The following is a 17,794-nucleotide window of genomic DNA, read 5'->3' on the forward strand; positions in this document are numbered from 1 at the left end:
TCGTTTTTTCACAGTGCAACAAACATAGGTACATTCATGCAAAATCTTCATTATTTAATTTCTTTAAATGTAATGCAGGGCTCTAATATTTGGTGCCAACAATTTAAAAAGTGATTCGCCGTTTATAATGAAACGCCTCAAAATGCCGTTTTTAGACTAATAGTCCTTTTTGGGCTACTGTTCCGATTTTGCCTAGGGAAATAAAGTTTAAAATTAGCTTGCGAATTATCACCTTTTGCCGGACATAGTAGGTACAGTTGCTGTGCTACCAATAAACGCAGAAGTAAGTGCATCATGACATAACAGATTACTGTTATTAAATATTTAAAAGCAGCATATCTTTAGAATTTCCGATAGTGTGTTAGATTTTATTGCTCAGTAGCCTTCCAATTTGAAAGTATCTTAAGCTTTGCTAAATGGCAACACGAGCGTGTACAAGATAAAAGTATTTTACTTCCGGCTATGGCAACACATTGCTTTGATGGAGCCGAGTTTGTTAATAATTTGAAAGATAAATATCTTACATTTTTCCGAATGGCAACAGTCTCATGCGTTGGTGGTAAAAATGTTTAATTACTAACAGTGTTGCCACTGATAGCTTTCAAATCTTTGAGTTTTTTAATCAGAAACTGATTAAAGATTTACAAAATATTAAACAAATAATAAAATTAATTCGAAATTGAAAATTCAGGCTTCTAAGCACATTTTCGGCTGTAAGACAACGTTATTCAAAATTTGATGGTTTTTAGGTATCGTCATTTTATCCAGTGCGAGGAACATATATGCATGCATCCATTATTCGTTATTTTAATTTCTTTCAAAATAATACAGGGTACAGGGCAATAATATTTGATGGCAGCAATTTGAAAAGTGCTATAACGTTTATGATCAACCGATGAAAAATTCCATTTCGAGACTAATAGCACTTTTTGGGCTAAAAAAAACCTGAAAAATGTCGATTTTTTTTATTTTACAGATTTAAAAAAAATTGAATTTTTAACTCACAATATATGTTAAAAAGCACTTGGTAAATAAAATAAAAGAGAAAAAAATATAAAAATCATCATTATCCCTTTAATGTTGGCTTTTGTTCAAACACATTGGTATTACAATTAAACTAATTTTACAGGAATGTCAACCTTTGTAAAATAAATTTTATTAATCAATTCGCGTACATTATACATCTTAAAATTCTTGGATGTAAAATTGATATTTCAATTCAGTATAATGTAATTTAAAACAAGGCACAGTAATTCTATCTGCGCAACATCAGGTTTTTTTTTTATTATTTTTTTTTTCTAATGCCATGCAGAATATAATCGAATTTCAATTGGTGTTGTGGATTTTCAATTTAATAAATAAAAATGAATATTAAGTCACTTCGTTGATGTGATAGTAACTCATTTTATGGATATGATGAGTTGCGAACGATGCCATATTTATAAAATTATCAACCGAATTTTCTTGGATAATTGTAGAATTGCCATGATGTCAACAATGGAGTGCGAAAGAATTAGAATTTTGATGGAGGAGGTAGGAATGATTTTTACATCAATTTCACAAATAATATGAGCTTTTTTATTCGCATAATCGATTCAAAGTAATTTTATCATCAGAATAGGCGAAAAGTTTCTTATTTAATATTAATTACAGGAAATTTTCACAGGCGCGGTCGCTACTACAATTCACAGATTTCGATCATTCAAAAATTATTGAATCTTAATGTTTGAATTTAATAGTAAATTAATGAAATATTCTGCAAAATTTTGCTTAAATAAAACATGTCCTTGAAGTTCAATACGCAGTATCCAAAAAAACTCACTTATTTCGTTCCGATTCAAACATCGTCGACGGAAGGAGAGATCTTTCTGCAATTGATTAACTTTATTTTTGAATCAAAAAGCAACCTGGAATAGGTGAAATGAGATAATCAAAACTGCTAAGTGTAAAAATAAAATGCCCATATTATATGAAGGGAAATCATGCAAATATGTGCTCGAGCAAGAAATGCTAAGTGGCTGAAGAGCACATATTTACATGTCTTGCTTTCCTTAACACAAACGAAAGCAATAGTAGTCTCCTGTCAAATTCTTTTTGCATCAAGTGACACACTGAAACTAATTTTCGTCCTCCGCAGGTTATTGTTCACGTGATGCCTTTCTTTTTGTAAGAAATTGGTATAGTGCCCCAGCATCAGTATTTTTAATCTCACTCGTTACTGTTCTACTTTGAAGGTTTCCATGATTTATTACAAAATCTCTTTCCTAAGGATATCTCCAGAAATCTTGGAAGAAAATTCTAGGTAACTATTGTGGTTGCTGAGTTTTAGGAAAATATGCAGTGGCGTCAATGTTCGGCATCGGTTCTGGAGATAACTGGGTATATAATAATATCTTTGCATCTTGTTAGAATTGCCAATGCCATTTGCATATTATCTAGTCAAAGGTTGTTCTACAACCTCTGTGAAAATCGCTACATCTTTTTGGAAGTACTCTGATGACGTTCAGCATTGTCCTGATCGAGTCGTTTTCGTAGTCTCTGTGAAAATTGCTATGGTTATTAACGAAAAATGGTCACTTCCAGAATATGATATGATGCATAAATAATCGACACAAGCTGCCAGGAGTCATTGGCAATTTATGTTCTTTTATTTCTGATCTACGGCAAAATATTTAAGCTTGGCTATATATGAATAACTCTGCATTTGCATAAGGCAATAATATTTAAATATTTTGGTTGCTAACGAAATGGCTGTTTGGAACGGTTATTGAATGAATGGTATCGGTGAATATGATGCTTCCGCTTCTCACATAAATGCCCATTTTGAATAATAATGGAGCCTTCTCAATGAGATGTTCCTATCAAAAGGGATCTTATAAATGGAATATCTAATCGATATACGTGCCGCAAGAGACCGAAGAAATCGCTTGCCATGTCCGAAAAATGCAGTGAATATCGTGGCCTTCTCAGTTTGGCGGTTCTCTGGTTAGACACACATCATCTATTGCTCCCAGCGTTAAAACGATGCATAACTCACGTCGACAGAATTCCATCTGCGCTGCCGAAAATTAAAAGCTCACCGCTTTCCGGCGTGGTTTGCCCTACTTTGAATTTACTGGCTCAACTAATTAAATTTTTGCAGTTGGGGAGAAGAGACAGTTGATAGACTCATATTTACCACGTGCGGATGTGCCGGCGAGTTCGTTAAGGAATTGCAAATAGGGTGCGTGAGAAAAAGGGGAATATGCTCTCATAGATGGAAAATGCAGTTTTAAAATAGAGGAGATATATATATTCCTAGGAGGGGACGGTCTTCGGGGAAGAGCAAGATCCATCGTTTCGTCCAGGAACCCCGGATTTAATCAGTAGGGGACCAGATGGTAAATATCACGAAGCCACGTGCATATTCGTTTGTCCCTCTTTTTTTGGATCTTTTATATTACCCAGGAGATGTTGCGTCAGGATATTATTCTGTCTGCATGAGTAAGACGAATGCAAATTTCTGCAGTTTATGGCTTATATTCCCTTAGTAATTCAGCCGTGTCGTCTAAATATTTCTTACTATTTTTGATAAAAAAACAATGGTTACATTCTGCAAGAGAAGTCAATTGGATGTAAGGCAAACTTCGGTTAAACAACAGGTGTGACGTAAATTGTAAGGGAGATATGTCGCCGTTTGTCGCTTTTGGAATTTTGTACCGTCTAATACTTTTCTCTATAGAATTAGGAAATCTCAAATGTATTCGTGGTTTTCTCTAAAAAAATATTCTATTTGTATTATGTTGCAATATAAAAACTATGTGCTTTTGCAGTGAGGCCATATGATAGATTGATATGCTAGAGCTTCATATTCAGCTGCATTCGTATTTTAATGGAAGAACCGAAGATAGCTCTTCAATACAGATACGATATGAGGTTTTTATGTTGTTGTTTGTCTTATCTGAATTGAAGCTGTAATTGTAATCGGATCTTAAGATGTTTGTATAAGAATAAAACAGGAACATGGTGATAGCATATTATAACTAGCATATTCGATTTTGTGGCAAAGGGTGTTACTATTTTTTAAAAGCGAAACATAAGAGGGCAAAGAATACAAAGAAAACTTACAGTGAAAATAACTTTAAAATGGTTATGCATTTGAGATCTGACTCGATGAAATGTTTCAACTATTTTGATGCAGAGCTTTGAGCTATTGGAAATGGATTTAAGCTTTGAGCGAAATATTAAGATAAGTTAATTTCCAATACATTATGAGAAAGCTTCAGCATTAATTCACCTTTGGCATATTTATCAGAGTTACTTCATGGAGATGCCGAATTAAGTAACCTTTTAGGAAGTGATTAGAAATTCCGATATCAGTATGATTTTTGTTTGTTTTATATTTACTTTACATAGATTTCTTTTTACCTATTGATTTACTGTAACTTGCAGGAACTTTTAAATGAAAAATTGCTTAAAATAAATTAAAATAATTGTTTTTTGACTGTAAACATATCCGAGGAAATCACAGTTCTTGAGCTAAATAACCAATGCATAAATTACCAATGCTAAAAGCATTCATGTACTATAATATGATATTAACAGGCAATCATTATTTACGGAAGCAAAAAAGTAGATAAGGAAATGATTTCTTGATATTAATTATATGTCTTTAGGATATATCTTAACTCTTTATGTGGACCGAATAAATTTCAAGAAATAATCCAAATATTTAAAATTTAAACGACGCTGAGTTATAGTATTTTTGCAACTAAATTTCTTTAACTAGTTCTTTACCTGTACTACAGCTAAATCAGTATTTGGGTGAAGTTTTTATAGTTATTTTACAAGATGATCCCATATCAGACTTTTTACTTCTAGTGTATGATTGTTGTATGTGTAAGTTGTTGGCTAGAATCTTCAATTAATCTTCAGCGCGTAATTGACTTTCTGCAATTAAAATAACTGATATAGTCGGGTTCTCAGTATTCAAATGGGTCGTATTCTGATTCTTCTGAGTTCGCTTAACTGATTCGTATTGTATTTTGCTCAAGGTTTGGTAGCCTCGTTTTTATCTGCTGTCATACCTGAATAATCAAGTCATGGTGATGACAGAATTATCTCCGAGGAGATAATTTCTGCTCCAAAAAAGCAAACGTTTTGTTCGTTGCCACCCTCAAGGGAAAGGAATGGTAAATAAAAAAGCTGAAAAAAGTAACCGGTCGACAGTGCGAGCGAGAAGTCCCCATAGAAGCAGATTACCTCGCCCTAATGCAGCTTTTATTGAATCCCATGGTACCTCCTCATTGCGTATGCACTCCCTATGATTCACGAACCAACAATGCCGCTTCATGAAGGAAGAGAATAAACTCGACCGACCGAATATATTCTATTATTAATCTACCGTCCCCCTCCCATATTTTGCTTCTGCATGCTGTTATTCAAAAGCAGTCCAAATTTATTTTATTATTATGCCTCTTCCCCCTTTCTTTCCACAAGGGGATATTTCACACAGCTTCGATGTTGTTTTCTAAGCGATTTGCAGCAGAACAATGCAACTTTAATTTGTTTTTTTGCTGGCAACGAATTGTGTTTTGGGTAATGCCAGCAAAATAATGCGCATGGTTAACGTGCACGGTCATATTTTATGCGAAGAGGATAGGAAATTCTTCGGCTTTGTTTATCGTAGCACATTCTTCACTTTTTTCTAAACTCTTTAAAAATCGATATCTTATACATGTGGTTGCGGAACTCTTCGGGACGTTTCGATATTGAATAATTCCGTGTGTGCATTTTGTGTAGAATTAAATTAGGCAATATTTGAAGAACAAGTAGATGAACAGAATCTTCACATTTCTTGTAAAAACCGTCTAATTGTTAATACGAGACTTTTTAAATCTACTTTTGATTCGTGTATACAAGTATTTAAAAGACTCAATTTTCGATTCGTATTAGTTTGGCTAAAATGGTAGAACTCAAACGATTTTTTATTTCTTGTCTTCATAACTTTTCCTTATAAATGTTCTTTGCTATAAAATGTAACAATTGGACAAAGTTTTATTTTTTAATCCTCTTAAAGTTGCATGATCTATGATTAAGATAATTGCAATACCTAAGTTTCTAGATTTTCTAATAAAATTGCAGTATTAATTGCCGACAAATTTAAGGTGTTCATATGAATACCTATATAATTTTTTCCGAAGCGTATTTTTTCCCTTCCCCTTGAAAACGTGTCGCTTGATTTCATTAAAAGTGTGTAACGTATTTGATTTAATTTATGTTTGTATAGATACAAGGTTTTCGAGAAAGGTGTCTGTAGGCTTTATTTCCATAAGAATTTATCCTAGAGATTGTACTTCCAAGTGCTAAGTTTCTTACAGTGTTTCAATTTTGAACTTTTTTTAGAACTGAGAAGTTAAAGTAGATTTTAAATTAGATAATTTTATTAAAATATTTTCACCACTATGGACAGAAGAATTCTATCAATATCTAGCTGTTATATAGTCTCCTTAAAGGAAATTTGAGTTAGTAAAATATTTATTATGCTTTAATTAGTTAAAAACCATGTTTTATACCATTACATGCAATATTAAAATATTTCAAGCAACTAGATATAAATGCAATATGCAATGCTTTTTACGAAAAGGAGCCATTAATTTCCAAAACAAATTGATTTCATTTTGTAACTGCCCTGCAAGCTTGTTCTCAAAAGCCTTAAATTTAAGTCAAAATCAGTTTAATTACGTGGCATAAGTCAATAAATTCATTCTTAAATATCTTCCTAAATGTTATACGTAAGCGTATGAAGCTGTTTGTTTTTTATTCATAAAATTATAAGGAATATTTTGCTATTTTAACTTTTGTTCTTTTATAAAATTCTAAACTTTATTTTGAAAAATTTTGTAATTATAAATGCAAATTTTGGATCAACAATTAAGAAATTAAAACTTGTGGCTACTTTTAACGAAGACCTTGTACACGTTGCTGAAAATACTGCTTCCTCAGCTAGCAACAAAAACAGTGATCTTTACAGTGATTGCAAAGATATGTACATTGGCATAGTTTGGTTATGGCACCTTCTGCTAGATTTGAGAGTGTTGGATTACTGTAACCACTACAGCTAGCTCTGTTGGTTCTAATTATGTACCACTGATTTCCTTTCCCATGTTATAGAGATGGAAGTGATATGTCTAGATTCATGCAGACAAAAGCTCAATAGCATTTAACTTAAAATTTTAATGAGTCTCTACTTGAGAATTAATAAAAAACATACAGTTCTTATTGACTATGCTAAATTTCACACTTCAATTTTGCTCTAAGAAGAACCATAATTCTTGCTTTTCTAATTAAGACATAAAAGTCTAAGCTTTCAAATTTAGTTTCCCTTTTGGAGAGGACTTCTCCGGAATCATCTAGACCGACTAGGATTAAGCAGTAGGATTCATCTGCAACTTTCTGCTAGCTTCTCTCCATCCTCCAGCTTTCTCGACGGCAGCTAGGCCCACAACTGACGTTCTTCAGGCAGCAGCCAACTTCAGACAAGCTCTGACATCAGACTGCTTTTCGGTTCCAATTAACCTACTCTAATATTGTCTAAAAATACCTCTAATATTGTCTAAAAAATCTACGTATTCATCTGGAAAAAATGATCTGCGTCTGAAAAGAGAGAAAATATGCAAATTTTCACATGACTATAGAAAAATACTAGTGTTTGGGAATATATTATTAGTAAATCTAAATATTCTCCCTATCCTTTGTTAAACGATTTTATTTTTACTTATGCATAATAGAAATTATTCAACTAAAAATGTATAAGGTAATTTTTCCCTCCTTCCAGCATGCCTTTGTGGTGTAACTGGAAGCATACTTGACGCGTATTCGAGATGTCCGGCATTCAAGTCCCGGCGAGGACCTTGCATATTTTCCAAACCTCCTGCTTCAAAATAAACCTACTGAGTCTACAAATAGCATCCTAACTGAAAGGTGGTGGACAATAATTCATCACCACCAGGATTTGTCGATTGGGTCCCCTAAACCCCAGTCGCCATTTAAAAAGAGGTGTATATAAGGTATTTTCTCCCTCTTTCCAGCAACCTTGGTGGTGTAACGGTAGCATACTCGGTGCGCATTCTAGAGGTCCAGGTTGGAGTCCCTGAGAGGCACTTTATGACTCTACAAATGTTTTGAATAAAGACAGTAAATTTTAACAAATTTCGAAGATTTGTTATTCACATGCTTCAGCCTTAGTACAAACTCAGCAGGCACCTTTTTCGAAAACCTTGTATCTATACTTGTATCATATCTTTGTATCTATACAGTCGTATTCACCACAGGTAGCTGTGTGGTCTATACTGGCGTAATTTAACTCCTTGTATCCTATAACTTCTTGTATATTGTATCCTATAACACCTTGTATCTGTAGGGGTATAACTTAAATGAATATTCTACATATTTTCAATGAAGCGAAACTTTTCAGTGTCGATTTCGTTATCAATACAAAGATTCTATACCATACCCAATAAAGAAAATATTTCGAATTTATTGGTTGCAGTAATTCATTGGTTTTAAACATAATGAATATTTTTTGCAGAAGTAAAATTGGGAAGTTCTAAGCAGCTTACAGTCTGCGATGTGCCAAGAACGAATCTCAGCTAAAACTACAAGCTTTATTCCACCTTTTCAGACTATTATTTTGCAAAGAAAATGTATTAAAGTACTTTCAATTAAAAGCATTTCTTAACCTTATCCAATGAGAAGCCAATTATTCTGCAATAACTTTGAGATTTTACAATTATAAAAAATATCTAGCGGATGCCATTTTTCATGAGTTCTTAAAGGACAACATGGCATATTTAGTTTGACGTATCTGACATTTTATTAAAGGTTTCCAACTGGGTTTATGGACAAATTTACTTCTTCTGTAATCGTTGACGATCTTTACCAACAAATTTAATGACATGACGTGGAATACAAAGGCAACTTTCATAGCAAACTCTCTCTCTGTGTCTTGGCAGGCAGGAATGGAACTTAAAGAATCACTTCTATTCTTAGATTTCAGTTGTCACATGTCGTTAACAGGCTTCCTTCGAGCTAATGCTTTTGTCGTTTGATTGTTATACACTCGTCAGTTTACTTACTGAATTATTCGGCGCGGATGCCTTTTTGTTGCAATCTTTCTTCACATGACAAATTTGAGAGATTGGATCTTTTTATAGAAAACTCAGAGGTTTGCTCTTTAGTCACAAATTTTTGGCACAAAACGTTTTTTCTTTTTTTCCCCGTCATAGGTTTAAGTCGAATGTCTTAATTAGAAAAGCAAGTTAATGCGGATGTTTGGAATTGTTTCAGTAAAAATGGAGCATTTCAGCAAAATTCTTTGATATTCTAAGGAATAATATTTTTGAGTTATTTTTATCATGCTTGAAAATTCTATAATAAAAGTTTTTACGGCTTTTTACTTCCTTGTACGAAGTAAATGAAGTATTGTAATCGCGAAAAATTTCGGGTCTCATATTTCAACGAAAATATCCATTTTGACTGCTCTCGGATTTATTCGAACGATGCTTTTGTGTGACATCTGTGCGTACGGATAGAATAAATTACTGTTTTTGCCAAAATGGATCCAGAAGAGACTTTTTTTTGTGACGTCAGTACGTATGTATCTGCATAGCTTAAAAATGCTAGCCATAGGACGTTGAAATTTTGTATATGAGTCTGCTATAACATGTAGTTGTGCATCTCTCTTTTTTGTTGCACATGGCAGTGCCAAACGTATATAAATGTATGTATATATATATTCCCATTCTATTGCCCTACTCGGTGAGTTCAGTTTTTTTCTTACGTATTAGTAAATTGTGCATTCTTAGCTTTATAAGTGATTGAATTATTGTTCTTATGTTCTGGCTAAGGTTTCTATGCCTTTAGTTAATCTGCAGGCAGCAGTTGTAGAATTGTCAACATTTTAGAAGTGGCGTTAAGCCTAACGAGGCCGTCATTTGTTTACATTTGAAACTCTTAACAGAACAGTTAATTAAATCAATTGGTACAACAACTTCGTGTCTTTTTATATAGTGAGACCAAAATTTAACTTTCAGCTTTGTGCATCGAAAATTTGGTCTTCCTGCCTGCTGGCCGAATCACTTGTTTTAGCGTAGAAACTCTGATTTTCAATTGTAAAAAGTGTTTTTTTTTTTAAACTGTATTTGATGTTTTAGGTTTTAAATGAAAATGTTTTGAATTTGTTTGCCGCGAAGTGAATTAATTGAATTAAGCGAATGAGAAATATATCTCTACTGAAATTCGGGGAAATAAATATGCCGTCATCTTTTTGCAAATTGCCACAGTTTGCCGAAACGTAAATGAGTCCCTACATGAAGACAGAAAGATAATGTCACTGTTATGAAGCTCAGGAATTAGGAAGAATGCAGCCAGGATGCCCATGTGAAGTCTTTATCTTGGCGAACAGTCGCCAACTTGCATAAAGGTGGAGGCATCTTTATGAGAAGGAATCGTTATGAAATCGTCAGAGTGTTGGGATAGGAAAATTCTCTGCTTTTATTCTGTGCAGTAAAGAATTAGGTACAAACTTTACCAGTTTGCGACGAGCTAACGACGACTGCGACTAGGACGTACTAAATCCATTATATTTTTTCGGGAGGGGGGGGGGAATATTTGTTTACAAATTTAGGATCGTTATAAATTCTTGAAGTTTACATTTATACCACTTAATTTCCGAATTTATAATTATCAGAAACCGTAATTTCTATAATTGCTTTTCTTAAGACTTTCTCTGTTATTTTCTGCGACTTCCGTTACTTAGCATTCTTTAATATTTTCTTTGGCTTCGTGATTGAACACTGATAATACCCATTCTCCTTAAGTAATGAACAGAGAATGGCTTTCAAGTACAATTTACTATAAATCGAATTAGTGTAACATAAATGTAAATATGATCTCACATTAATACCATATTCCCTTTTCTTGTTTTCTCTTTTAGCAAAGCTTTCTATAAGAAACAAATTAAAATTCTCTTAATTCAGCTTTTAAAGAGATTACATAGATTTTCTCCTTTTAGATGAAGTATATGCGTATGTTAGAAGCTGAGATTAAAATTTAATTCAGATTAGAGTACTTAAATTTACTTAATATAAACCCGCTTGCTCGAAATTATAAAATCTGGAGGATTATCTGAATGTATTTCAAACAAATATTTGCAGCTTTTCGTTTTCAAGCAGCTGAATTATAAAAAAGTTCTTATTATCACTGTTTGATAATGGTAATGGAAATTATTATCGTTATATCGTTGATTAAATACATTTGTGTAAAAGCCATAAATCGATTTTGGGTGAAATTGGATGGGAGTTAGAACTTCAAAATCCGTTTCGCCGAGCTTAGAAGGGCTATTAATTTTGTTTTGCCATTTAGCGTCGGTTCACTATAAACAGCGCTTCACTTTTCAAATTGTTGCCACCATATATTAGAGCCCTGCATTATATTTAAAGAAATTAAATAATAAAGAATATGTGTGAATGTATGTATGTTTCTCGCACTGTGAAAAAACAACGGTACCTAGAAACGGCAAATTTTGAACAACGTTGTCCTCCCCTCGAATATGGGCATCTGGAAGCCCAAATGTGGAATTTGTTTTATTATCTAGCTCATGTTTTGTAAAACTGTACCGAATTTTGATTAATAAACTCAACTACTTCAAAGCGAGCAATGGAAAAAAAAAAAAATATCACTAGCGTGCGAGACTGTGTATCGGAAATTCTAAAGATATGCTCTTTTTAAATTATTTTGAGATATTGCTATTGAATTGAATTTTATGGTTTAAATGCAAAAAACATGATATTTAATAAATAAAGGTAGCACACAAAACGTTAAAAAAAAACGCACCTTTGGATGTAATATGAAATCTGAAAATTCAAATTTAAAAATTTTAAAAATTTTTATTGTTATTATTACGCTTACACGATTTTCAGAGTCCGCACTTGCTATGTCACTGATGGCTGGGAACTGGTGCTATAAATTACAAAATTATTTTTATAATGATAATAATTATTCCTAAATTGTTATAATAAAATTAATTTAGCAATACAAATAATTTTACAGAAAGTTTTCCATTAATTATTTTATCGTCTGAAAAAGGCTTAAAGATATTTATAAATGTTAAATTTAACAAACATGCTTTATTCGTATGTATTTTGACTTCATTTCTAGGTTTTTTTTTCTTTCTTATAACCATTTTTCCACAAGTTTTCTTACATCTTTTTTTTTTTTTTTTTTTTCTGTTTTATTGTCCACTGTAAGGAATGTAACGCCATCTACCGGTGGTATGTATGGAAATAACTGATACCGTCGTATAAAATGTGTAAGTATACACATGAGACACTGCTACGTAGAATATTTTATACGAAAATTTGTGTATGGATTATTCAGCGTATGAGTATGCATATTTTACAGTATTTTGAATCAATTTAGAGACTGCTTTTGAAATTTTTGTCTTCGAAACCAAAAGAGGAGTTAAATGATGTATTTACTTTCCTTAGTCTTTAAGTATTGCTACAAACCCTAAGACTGATTTCAATAATAAAATCAGGATGTTTTAGACGTAAGAAACATATGACTTAATTATTATATTTTTATAAGCTAAGAAATTTTACGCTGCGGAGGACCAAAGATTTTCAGTTCGGTAGTTTCATAGATGTAAAATTAAATGTAATTAATTACTAATAAAGTTAATTAATTACAAAAATATACGTAAAAATGTGAAAATAGAGAAGAATTGTAGGTAGTTGAAGGGGAAAAATGGGCAAAGAATGTTATTATTTTTATTTATTTGTTTGTTAATTTGATACGAATATGGCAGAGAATTTATTGCGGCATGAAATTCTGGGATCATATTTACGAATTTTAAAGAATTTTCTAAGTTTTCACAAATATTATATTTCCCCCCAGAATATGGAATAAATCTGTCAATTTCGATTTGTTCTTATATTTCAACAACTTTTATGTTGAGAATATATTTGTGTAATCCTATTCCAAAATTCTAGCCAGACGTACGAAAACTTACAGCACGATAGTACGCTGTCAGAAAGGCAGAATTCCTTTATATAGTTCGATAACGTTCTCTTCTGTTGCTTGTCGATGGTTACAAAGAATTTTCACACCAAACGAATCCCCCCTTTTTTTAAGTTGCTCTTTAATGAATACACTTATATCATACAGAAAGATTTTCTATCTTTCTGTATGATATAAGTATATAAAAACATCTTCTAGTTAAATAGTAATCTTGAATTAAAATAACTGTTGTACTGGAAGATGTTTCCAACATTTGATTAGTTTACATAACTGCTATCGATTGTTTCCTTCCCAGACAACCTTTATTGAATATTAATGTAAATCTCCAAGAAATCATTAATTTAAATCTCAATTAAAAAAGTTTCGAGAATTTTTATTGCTTACCTCTGGATTGCCCAGTGAATTTTGCATTTTGTTTTCCTCCCGGGGGAATTTCGGTCATAGTAATAAATAATTCGTTAATCAAAAATAGATGTCCCAAGTAACGATCTGTGTTTTTCAACTACAAATTTAATTGCATTTGTTCAACCCTGTTAGAATTTTTTAAAATTATTTAACCAGGTTTCATTATTTTTACTAACCATTTACCTGCAAATATTTATAGTTGGGAACATTTATAATAATAAAAAAAATAAATAAAAAATTTAAAAAAAAAAAAAAAATATTTGTATTAATTATTTTTTCAGATTTTTGCTTTTTGTTACCTATTTATTTTGTTCCTACATGAGAAGAAACGATTTTTAAAATAATCTTATAAGGTATTTCTCCCGCCTTCGTGGTGTAGTGGTCAGCACGCTCGACGCGAATTCGAGAGTTCCGTGGTTGGATTACAGGCGAGGGCATTGTTCATTTTTCACATCTCCTGCTTCCAAAAAATCCTAATGACTCTACACTAATAGAAAAAAGATATATATCATCGTTTGTTATTTATTGCAGAAACTGTGAATCCTCTCCCAAATGGCCACCCACGGGTGCAGATAATTTCGATTTTCTGTGGAAGGGGTCGTTTTGTGATTGAATGCTCAATACTGACATTCTCAAAATTGCTGCTTACTTTGAGAGGGGGGGGTGTCAGTCGCCCTTGCGAGTGGTCTCCACGTGAGGGTTCACTGCAGAGTTTTTAGTTATCGCTTAAATTTTTCTTATCTCTTGATCCCAGAGGAAAAAAATTAAATAAATTTAAAATTCGAATTTAAAGTACTTGGTATCGCTTAAAAACATCCTTGTAGTTAAATTGTGTTTGTTAAGAAGAGGATAGGTATAAATGCAATGTGTAGGAAAGGCGGTAAGGATCCAAATGGGAATAAACCGCCTTCATAATAGTATATTGATGCATTAGGTTTTTTGGAAGTAGAATCGCAAGAAAATCAAATTTGTTTTCGTTGAGATTCGAACCACCAGATGTTATTGTACATGTTAGCACTTACACCACGAGAGGCGCAAAGAAGGATGCGATAATTCCTTATAGTTAATTGTGCTCTTGTTATTGTTGTTGACTAATGCTCAGTTGTCTGACCTGTAGTGAGACCAAGTTGATGGAGTTGATGGAGAGCACCCCGAGTGATGGGTCCGAGAGTCTCTCACCCCTCTTCCCCTACCAACAACCTCTCGAGAGAACTTTCGGCTCGTCGCATATTTAGAGTGCCCCCATGCCGCACGGACGCTATACATTTACAAACATCCATGCCTTCTCCGGGATTCGAACCTGGGCCTTGGGCACGGCAGTCAGTGACGCTAACCACAATACCGGTTGGGCGGCATTGTTGTTTTGCTCTCTTGTAGGAAAATAATAATGAAATAGAGAGAAAAATGAAAATTAGAACTGCATCTGAATTCAGTGAGTTAAGCTCATATTATAAATGTATAAAAAATTAATTCCTACTATGTGTTCTTTCATGTAATAGAGATGGTACGTCAAAAGCTCAAATCAAGGAGGGATACAGTCCGTTTTCATAGGATACTTCACTTTAAAACATAGTTCCGTAGTTGTAATTACTGAAAAACGTTCTCAGACTCCAAAGTGAGGCGAAATAATAATATTACCCTCTTAACTCGATTACTGAAAAATCAGCAATAAGAAGAAACTATAAAAATAACGGAACTAATATTTCATCGTTCTGTTTCATACTTAAGAGACTTAAGAGTTTCATACTTAATAACTCCATGTAAATCAAATATTGAAACTTTGGACGAATCATAAAAGCACCAAATGTCGACATTTTTCTTCAGAAGGCAGATAATTGATTTTCCTTTTTCCTCTCTTTCCTTCTTCCTCCACCCCCCCTCCTCTCAATTCCCAGCAGTCCGGAAATTGCATCTTTGTCGGGGAGACGGATATTAAAAACAACAGAGTTCGGATGTTAGGTGGGGGGAGGGGGAGGAAAAGTGGGCAAACAAGGACGTAAGTGGATATGGAAGTAAAAGAGACATATATGTATATATATCTATATAATAGGCAAACATACTTGCGCATATATAGCCACCTTCTCACATCTTCTTGTCCTTGTTTTTATTCATGCTCAATTAATCTTGTGAAATCTATATGCTTTTTACGGCTACTATCAATATGCTTAGGAAGATCTTCCATGTTTCTTAAGTGCTCTGTGGTGGGTTATTTGATATTTATTCAATTTGCTTATATGATTACTTTGGCTCCGGCCCGACAAAAACACGAGATTCAATTAAATCCAGACTTGGCTGAACAGGAACTTATAAATAATAAATACGTTGGCGTTGTAACAACTGTTTTAATAACATTAATAACTATGCTAATGCTACAGTATACTATAAAAATTCACATATTTGTCCCGTGTATAAAGATTAAAAAAATAAGGTAAAACTCCCCCGAATTTTAATTATTTTTTCCCTCGCACGATGATCAAAATCAGATTCAATTATTACCGATCAGCGACTTGGCGGTAAAATCGCTGAATACTGGTAGTTCGACCCGGATTCGAATTCTGATAAACGGTCTGTGTGTATGGAAGTTTTCATAGGTTTGATTTGATTTGTTGGGTTTGATTTGATTTAAAGGTGAGGCCCATCTAGCTTATTAAATTCAATTAAAACTATTTCTTTTCACAAGCCATTTGTTTATAGAAAACATTATTGTTTTTATAAACACCGAAAAACATGGGATGTCAGTGATAACATATCATAGTTATAAACCATTCCGGGACACTTAAAATAGCTAATATGTTAATATTTGTTTGATTCAAGTGTTTGATGTTCCCATTTAGTACATTTTTTGATGTGAAATGCAAGACACTGGTCACATATCATTTAAAGAAACTAATTTTGTAACTTTAATGGTGTAAAATTGCATCCCCTCCTACATTCTCATTGAAGCAAAAGGACGAGTTCCAATTTATCTTCCTTCAAAAGATTTTTTTGATTATCTGTCAAAGAAAACTTTAACCTGCTGATGTCGTTTTTGTGTTTATTGTATTAGGAAGGCTTTTGTTCGACCAATCGAATTCTTCTTGTAACGTGACATCAAAGATTTCCTTTGAAATTGAATTAGTAAACACTACAGATGTAATTTAAGTTGTTATTGCGAAACAATTCGAAGATGAAGCTGAGCTCGCTCTATGCGTCATTTTATTTTCTGTTGTCGAAAATAACTTCATTAAAAGGCGAAAATTTAGTCACTGAATGCTTCCTCCGACAGACGAATCCACCGTCCCTCCCCACATATTCTTTCCCTAAGGCGGTTTTTACCCCATTCATTCTGTCTGGTACTTACACAAAGATTATTTGATAAGCACGAATTCTAAGTAACGAAACTGTGTACACAGCAATACTGAAGGAAACTTTTAGTTCGTATGCTTGAAGAATGGTTATGGTATTGGCTCGCAAAGGATGGCATCGATTCAGTGTCACAGAACGATGACGCGTTTGCTAGAATTAGGCAGCTAATTTTTATTTTCGATTCATAACCTTTGGCCCACGATTAAATCTACATTGTTTAACAACTGCCAAATGATACATGCGTATAAAAAATTGACTTCTTCTCTAAATATATTGATATATGAGTAATTTTTTTCTTTTAATTAGATAAAAAAATCAAATGAAAGACAGTTCAGTTTTAAAGAATTGAATGACATTGCTGTAAGGTGTAACTTAATTAAAAACTCGTAAACTAAATTTTGTTTAACATTTTTGTACGGCGAAAGAATTGTAGTTTTCGCACTTACCTAAAATTCTAAATTCCAGGAACACAAAAAAAGATATTAAACTTTAAACAAAAATGTATGAATACTAGGTATAATTAAAACTTAACAAAACCTGTGTACTGCTAGTTGCGGAGTCTTAGAAACACAACTGTGTAAATATATGCAACACAACAAATAGATCTGACGTCTGAATTTAGCTGGCTGCAACTACTTGCAATCTCTAGGCCTAAATGCTAGCAAATCAGTCACGAAAGCTAGGTCGACGAGTTTGATAGGACATGAAAAGAAACTGCTTTCCGGTGTGTTGCCAAAGCTCTCTCTTTAAATTATGCATTTGTGCTTGCTTTCGGAGTATAGTTTTTATTGCCATTCCCCAAGTGAATCAAATTTTAAGTATTCTAGTCTTCAAGTATTGAACTGGTTCTAGGAGCGAAATATTGAAGACAAATATTAAAATTTATTGCAAGTGTTTGAGACTTCTAAAAGTTCTTCTTTTCAAGTGTTTAAGACTTATAATACCGCTTCTAAGCTTACTATTTTTTAAGGCATATGATTATCAA

At 33.0% G+C, this 17,794-nt stretch overlaps 1 protein-coding gene across 2 annotated transcripts in view; it reads left to right on the top strand.

The window, feature by feature from the left end:
- LOC118181919 (uncharacterized) overlaps window positions 1–17,794 on the top strand; it is a 557,302-nt gene that overhangs the window by 499,502 nt on the left and 40,006 nt on the right. The window lies entirely within an intron of this gene.

Source organism: Stegodyphus dumicola, chromosome 6 (assembly GCF_044657685.1).
Source record: "Stegodyphus dumicola isolate Sdum_Otavi_A_Nest chromosome 6, ASM4465768v1".
NCBI classification, from domain to species: domain Eukaryota; kingdom Metazoa; phylum Arthropoda; class Arachnida; order Araneae; family Eresidae; genus Stegodyphus; species Stegodyphus dumicola.